At 45.5% G+C, this 8,516-nt stretch overlaps 1 long non-coding RNA gene across 1 annotated transcript in view; it reads right to left on the bottom strand.

Moving 5' to 3' along the window:
- Positions 1-375: 375 nt before the first annotated feature.
- The window catches only part of LOC139750196 (uncharacterized), a 1,037,082-nt gene continuing 1,028,941 nt past the window's right edge, over positions 376-8,516 (bottom strand). Inside the window, exon 7 of the long non-coding RNA XR_011713101.1 lies at positions 376-445. This is a non-coding gene — a long non-coding RNA (uncharacterized lncRNA). The remainder of the gene's footprint in view (positions 446-8,516) is intronic.

Below are 8,516 nucleotides of genomic sequence, written 5' to 3'. Positions count from 1 at the left end.
CTTAAGCATGGCTCATTGAACACGACGGTACGGTCCTCGACCACAACGGTAAGGTCCCTGGGCACGACGGTATGGCCCTTGGAGCACGAAGACACAACCCTTGAACACGAGGGTACGGCCCCTGAGAACAGAGGTAATGGTATAATCCTTAACCACGACGGTGCGGCCCTTAACCACGACGGTGCGGCCCTTAACCACGACGGTGCGGCCCTTAACCACGACGCAACGGCTTCTTGAGCACGACGGTACGACCTGTGATAATGAAAGGTACGGCGACAACTTACACACACACACACACACACACAGAAAAAAGGGTCACGACATTGCTGAGGGTAAAGGCAGAGAGCCCAGGGCATGCAAAAAGGCACAGAACATACCTGTCTTTAAGACTAGATACTGGGAAGAGGCGCTGAAGTCCAGACCGAGTCTCCCTGGCGGGTGCCATCTGGAAGGCAATGGAGAAGATAATCAGAAATACAAAGAACTGTTTCTTGGAAAGGAGAAACTGTCTAAACCCATGGTTTCAGGGAAGGGGAGGCAATGCATAACGTAAGCTCTTTAGATTTCTACGAGAGAGTGAGTTCTGTTGCGGACCAAAGACAAGGCTTGGGTGGAGTGCATGTGTCTAGACCGCCAGATAGCACCTGATACTATACTGTTTGGGAGGCTGATTATAGACGTTGAATCATCAAGAAGGAATATGGAACAGACTTGACAACTTCGATAGCGACAAGACCATCCTGGTACAAAAGGGAACAAAGATCTTAGGTCAAAGGAGCCTTCTCAAAACAGGTCGTGACCAATGAAGTGCAGCAAGGGGTCTGCTCTGGGACCACCGCTTTTCATGACCTGTGTACGTGACGTGTCTCATATGTGCGACCCTAACCTTAATACGTCATCGGATGATGGCGAGGTCATGAGGGATATGAAAAGCCTGGTGTGAGCCAACTTACAAGGGGGGTCCTTGACCGACTCCAAAGTTGACGGTCTGATACATGGTCAGTGAAAGTCAACCTGAGCAAACATAGACGAGTGAAAACGAGACGAATGAAAACGGGACACAGCGAAAGAAAGAAGGCCTCCAGACATGAACATCATCTAGCAGGGTCTAAACTTCGGGAACCTGTCTGTGAGAGGGACCTGTGAGCAGACATCGTCCCTAACCTGTCGCCAGAGTCCCACATGAAGTGAACAGTATAGGGGACACACTGTCTGCTGGCGAATATTAGACTAACATTAAAGGATATAGCTAAGGAAACATTCAACAGGCCTTTCACATCCAACAAGATCCAAAATTAGAATATCCTCCACACACACACACATAAACACCAACAGAAGTTGGAAAATGCAGACGCCCTGGTTCTCAAAGACAGATATAAATCCCAACACAGACAGACAGACGGAGGTACAGCCTCTCTCTCTCTCTCTTTCTCTCTCTCTCTCTCGTCCAGGATAGTTCCTCTGACCCTGCACCGGAGAGAGAGAGAGAGAGAGAGAGAGAGAGAGAGAGAGAGAGAGAGAGAGAGAGAGAGAGAGAGAGAGAGAGAGAGAGATACAAAACATGTTTTCCCGGTCGGTACCTCGCCTCGTTGTCCTTATCATGATGAACTGTAGGGCTTTGCCCTTAGGGCTGGCAGGCACGGGATGGGGTGGAGAGGGCAGGGCAGGGCAGGTGGAGGGGGGAGGGACAGGGGGCAGGGGCCTGGGATGAGGGAGGGGAGTGAGGGAAAGGATGGAGAGACTTATCTCGTCTGACATCTTGCTGTGTGTGTGTGTGTGCTGCCGTGGGACACATCGATCACCAGGTGGGTTGGTTCCCACAGCGACACACACACACACACACACACACACACACACACACACACACACACACGTCCCTCCGTCGGCAGTGCCTGATGCGTCTCTTCACGTCCTGCTTGCATCATGCTTGTGTGCCCTGTAACACGCACTACACACAAGCTTTGGTACCTGTACTCCTTCTTGTCTTGACGTAAGAGGCTCCAAGCACAGTCTAAAGTCCACATCAAAGCCGGAACTTACAAGAAGAGACAAAGGAAAGTATTTACGAATTTGGGAGGAAGTTCAAAACCTGTCTTTTGAAATGTGCCAGGTTCATAGTTATTGGGATAGACATGAGAAGGTAAAGAGTTCCAAATCTTCGACATGTAGGGAAAGAAACAGTTATCAAAACGGCCCACCCTTGAGTTGCCAACGACCGGAAAGTAATCATGTGACGCAGAAGCTTGCATGGTCCAGCTACTGGTGGGGGCACACAAGCAGCCAGCTCTCGGTATCAAAGACCAAAGTAATACCTGTAGAAAAGGGAAAGTGAACCAACATTGCGGCGTAGGACAAGGGGGTCGAGCTTGGAAGATAGCCTAGGGCAGTTTATAATTCGGACCACTTTTGACTCTGTCAAGTAGGGATGTTGAGGTAGAACCTCTCCAGATGTGAGGGCAGTACTCCATACAAGGACGAACTAATCCATGATATAAACGGAGCAACTGTTCAGAAAAAAACAAATCTAGATCGAAACAGACTCCCAGTTTCTTAGAGGCAAACATAGCTATTTCCGTAACTTGGAGTTTCCACGACAGAGTGGATGTTACAGTAACCCAAAGTATGTTTACATATTGTGTCAGCAGATGGAATTACAGAACCGTCAAAGGAGAAAGGAGAGATGTGATGAATCTTCGACATAGGAGATGCGTAGAAACTGAGTCTTGGAGGCATTAATTTAAGCAGATTTCTCCTGATTTCTTCTACCCCACTGAGATATCCTGTCCAAGTCTTGAGTTTATTGAGGAACTTGTGTCGGGACGAGATGCAGACCGAGGGGGGAGAAGAGAGCAGAAGTGAAGGATGTGTTAGAGTCGTCAGCGAATGAACGCGTTTGGTTATTTGTGGTACAGAGAAAATCGTCGAGAAAGAGATGAAGAAGAGTAGGTGTCGCGACTTGAGGGAAACCGATGTTGATGGAGAGAGGGAGGCGGTCAAGGCTGATCCATCAACAACCACAGATACAGATCAGCCAGGAGGACGAAAGGCGTGCACGGAATAAAGTGAAGTGGAATGATGTGGTTTACAGGGGTCGACGTGCTTTCAAATGGACTGATCCAGAGCATGGGAAACCTCTGGGGGTAAACCATGGAAAGGTCTGTGGGGCCTGGATATGGACAGGGAGCTGTGGTTTCGGTGCATTTCACATGACAGCGAGGGACTGAGTGTGAGCGAATGTGGCCTTTCTTCTACTGTTCTTGGCGCTACCTCGCTAACGCGGGATACGGCAATCAAGGATGAATCTATATGTATATGCATACATACAAAAACTTATCTTTATGTACTTAGTAAACACGGAATGATCTTCATTTTTCGACAGAACGTGCACAACACAGCGTGATCCGTACGTCGCTAACCTCTCCAATAGCAAGACCACAGTTGCGGGCCCCCACCCTCACCACCTCCACAACCACAGCTATGTCGGCCCTCCCCACAGCACCAGCTCTAACCATCACAATCACCACCACCAACCACCACCACAGTTCTGAGGAGCCACAGGCTGTGGAGGGCGAGCGGACGAGCGGGTGGAGGACTAGCGGGTGGAGGAGGGTGAGCGAGCGAGCGGGGGCGGGCGGGCGTCGCGCGTCGCTTTGGAGCTAAAATAGCGAAAAATAATTCCACGTCTCCCGCTACTATCTTACTCAATCCGACTTTTTTGATAGGCAATAAAAGCGCAGCTGCAGGAGCCCAGTCTTTTTCATTTCGTCTGTTAGTAACTCGCTGCTCTTTTTCCTTCACTAAGTTCCTCCGACTTTATATATATATATATATATATATATATATATATATATATATATATATATATATATATATATATATATATATATATATAATCCTTTGTTCGTTTCATCGATGTTATGTGAGAATATATCACCCCCTTAATGTGTGTATATACATTTTATATATATATATATATATATATATATATATATATATATATATATATATATATATATATATATATATATAACGAGCATCATTCTTGTTTCTGGTTCCTCAAAACAATTTCTCCCAACCTTTCTTCTTAAAGATATGTATACATAAAAAACAAAAATGACTTTTTAAGATGGAATTGGCTCTTGATAGGGGCTGGCGTGGTCCCCAGACTCTACTACACAACCGTGAGGAGGTTCCAGATCGCCCATGTAACAACGACCGTGAGGCGAAAATTACATTTGGCCCGACGATATCATCCTGCCCTGCCAGGCCACCCGTGCAAGATTTCCGTTTTCTATATCACGTCAACACGGGTGAGAACGGTAAGAGGGGGGGGGGGGTGTTGTTGTTTGTATACGACACAGGCCTTTTGGTTCTCTCGATTATTCGTTGTGGCCTTTTAAAAGCTCGATATTCATTTGTCTCCCCCCCCAAGTGCGGTCTATTCACACACCCCCCCCAGCCGCCGTGGTGTATTTTCTCCCCAGATTTGGTGTATTTTCTCCCCAGATATAGTGTATTTTCCTCCTATGTGATGTATTCTTCATCAGATTTGGTGGTGGTAGTTTCTTCCAGACATGGTGCATTTTCCCTCAATCTGTCGTATTTTCCCCAAATTTGAAGTGTTTTTCCCCCCTAGATATGGTGTATTATCCTAGAATATTATGTATTTCCCCAAAAATGGAGCATTCCCCCCCCCCTACAGTGATGTATTTTCTCCAGATCTGGTGTATTTTCTCCCCAGATATAATGTGTTTTCCTCCACTGTGATGTATTTTCCCCAGTTATGGTGCATTTCCCCCCAGTGTGTTGTATTTTCCCCAGATATGGTGTATTTTCCCCCGTGTGATGTATTTTCCCCAGATATGGTGCATTTCCCCCCCGGGTGTGATGTATTTTCCCCAGATGAGGTGTATTTTTCATGTATTTCCCTCCAAATCCTTTCATGTTTTTAGCGACGTATTTTACTTCACAGTGGACGGTTTGTATCTTTTCCAATAACATATTCTAATCTGTACTCCGCTCTAATAGTCTGCTTTATCAAAACATTCCATATGATGCGATATTTTGTATGATGCGATATTTTGTATGATGCGATATTTTGTATGATGCGATATTTTGTATGATGCGATATTTTGTATGATGCGATATTTTGTATGATGCGATATTTTGTATGATGCGATATTTTGTATGATGCGATATTTTGTATGATGCGATATTTTGTATGATGCGATATTTTGTATGATGCGATATTTTGTATGATGCGATATTTTGTGTGATGTGATATTCTATATGTGATATTTTGTATGATGTGATATTCTATATGTGATATTTTGTATGATGTGATATTCTATATGTGATATTTTGTATGATGTGATATTCTATATGTGATATTTTGTGTGATGTGATATTCTATATGTGATATTTTGTATGATTGCGATATTCTATATGATGTGATATTTTGTATGATGCGATATTCAATATGATGCGATATTTCGTATGATGCGATATTTCTTATAATGCGATATTTTGTATGATGCGATATTCAATATGATGCGATATTTCGTATGATGCGATATTCAATATGATGCGATATTTTGTATGATGCGATATTCAATATGATGCGATATTCTGTATGATGCGATATTCAATATGATGCGATATTCTGTATGATGCGATATTCAATATGATGCGATATTCAATATGATGCGATATTTTGTATGATGCGATATTCGATATGATGCGATATTCAATATGATGCGATATTTTGTATGATGCGATATTCAATCTGATGCGATATTCAATATGATGCGATATTCAATATGATGCGATATTTCTTATGATGCGATATTTTGTATGATGCGATATTCAATATGATGCGATATTTCGTATGATGCGATATTTTGTATGATGTGATATTCTATATGATGTGATATTTTGTATGATGCGATATTTTCTATGATATATTATATATGATGTAATATTTTGTATGATGCGATATTCAATATGATGCGATATTTTGTATGATGTGATATTCTATATGATGCGATATTTTGTACGATGCGATATTTTGTATGATGTGATATTCTATATGATGTGATATTTTGTATGATGCGATATTTTCTATGATATATTCTATATGATGTAATATTTTGTATGATGCGATATTCAATATGATGCGATATTTCGTATGATGCTATATTTTGTATGATGTGATATCATATGATGTGATATTTTGTATGATGCGATATTCTATATGATGCGATATTTTATATAACGCGATATTTTACGATGCGATATTTTGTATGATGCGATATTTCATATCATGTGATATTGTTTATGATGCGATATTTGATATGATGCGATATTTTGGGTAATCTCCTCTCTCTCATATTTTGTATTGACATGTCTCTGACGAGTAGGAACATAGATTGATGATAGCGTTATAAGCAAATTAGCTGCTTCTCATACTACTACTACTACTATTAACTTTCACTGCTACTACTACTACTTCTACTATCACTACTACTACTACTACTACTATTACTGTTGATACTATTACTATACTACTGCTATTAACAGCCTTAACACCATTATTAATACGACTACTATAATACTGCTATTAATGCTACAATTACTGCTCCCAGGGTATATGAGAAGAATGCTAGGGTGTGTGAGGAAGGTGGCAGGGTGTGTGATAAAGGTAGCAGGGTGTGTGAGGAGGGATGGCAGGGTGTGTGAGGAGGGGTGGCAGGGTGTGTGAGAAGGGGTGGCAGGGTGTGTGAGGAAGGTGGCAATGGTGTGTGAGGAAGGTGGCAATGGCGTGTGAGGAGGGTGGCACGGTGTGTGAGGAGGGATGGCAGGGTGTGTGAGGAAGGGTGGGAGGGTGTGTGAGGAAGGTGGCAGGGTGTTTGAGGAGGGGTGGCAGGGTGTGTGAGGAGGGATGGCACGGTGTGTGAGGAGGGATGGCACGGTGTGTGAGGGTGGCAGGGTGTGTGAGGAGGGGTGGGAAGGTGTGTGAGGAGGGATGGCAGGGTGTGTGAGGAGGGGTGGCAGGGTGTGTGAGGAGGGTATCAGGGCCCGTGAGGTGGGAAGGGAACACATCCCCACCACCACCACCGCCAGCACACGGCCGTCTCACACAACGAACCCCCACCAACACCTTGAACCCCCACCAACACCTTGAACCCCCACCAACACCTTGGACCCCCACCAACACCTTGGACCCCCACCAACACCTTGGACCCCCACCAACACCTTGGACCCCCACCAACACCTTGGACCCCCACCAGCACCTTGGGCCCCCACCAACACCTTGGACCCCCACCAACACCTTGGACCCCCACCAACACCTTGGACCCCCACCAACACCTTGGGCGGCACACGGCCCCGCCAAGGGCAATATTGTCAAGAAATCTATACAGTGATTATGGACACCGATTTCTCCTAGGAAAGGGAACCTGGGGGTGGTTTTTTTTTCTGGGGAGGGGGGTAAGAGCGACAGTCCTGGTCTTAGGTGTTTTTTTGGGGTGGAGGAGGCCCCCTGGAACGGATTCTGGGGTGTCACGGGGGCGGATGCTTGGAGGAAGAGGGGCGCCCCGGGTGAGTTTTAAGATGAGTGTGTGTGTGTGTGTGTGTGTGTGTGTGTGTGTGTGTGTGTGTGTGTGTGTGTGTGTGTGTGTGTCTGTGTAGGCCGTCTGAGACTGGTTTAAATAAGCTGAGAAATGAATTACATTCCATCGTCTGAATGTAATCCAGGACGTGGAAGGTAATCCACTCCTTCTTATCCTAATTTCCCTTACAACACCTTCACGTACATTAAAGCCCACCACAGCGCAGCCTAGGCTGGTGCAACACGCCCGCAGCAGCAGCCTCCTCCTCCTCCTTCTCTTCCTCGCCAGCAGCTTCCTCCTCCTTCTCTTCCTCGCCAGCAGCTTCCTCCTCCTTCTCTTCCTCGCCAGCAGCTTCCTCCTCCTCCTCCTCCTCAAGCCACACGATATCTATCCTCAATTATCCTATATCATCTTATATATATATCTATCTCTCCTGAAAACCCGTCCACAGTTTCCTTAGCAAGTTGGACGACGGTGAGGGGGGTGGGAGGGTCGTCTCCCTCTCCCTCTCTCTCTCGCTCACAAGAGCCCGTGTGAGCAATTACTTGTGAGATTTATGTAAAGTTTGCCTTTGTTGTTGCTGCTAGTGTCTCAGCTCCCAGCTTAAAGTCCGGGGGGTGGGGGGGAGGAGAACCCTCATATCTATCCCCCCCCATCAAAAAAGCTTGACATGTTCAAGCTTTTTTTTTCTTTTGGAGGGGAGGGACTGTCTGTTGCATTCAGCTTCAACTGGAGTCTAATGTAACGCCTCACTCAGGGGTTAAGTCCCTCCGTCCTTCCCCTCTCTTTCCCCCCCGTTCCTAACCCTTCCCCTCTGAAGGCAATGACTCGACCCCTGAGAGATCGTATTTACGGGGGTGAAGTCATCGTACTTACGGGGGTGAAGTCACCACACTGGAGAGGGTG

This window comes from Panulirus ornatus, chromosome 9 (assembly GCF_036320965.1).
Source record: "Panulirus ornatus isolate Po-2019 chromosome 9, ASM3632096v1, whole genome shotgun sequence".
Classification (NCBI taxonomy): Eukaryota; Metazoa; Arthropoda; class Malacostraca; order Decapoda; family Palinuridae; genus Panulirus; species Panulirus ornatus.
Note: the sequence above shows the minus strand (reverse complement) of the source record. Positions and strands in the feature narration are given on the sequence as shown.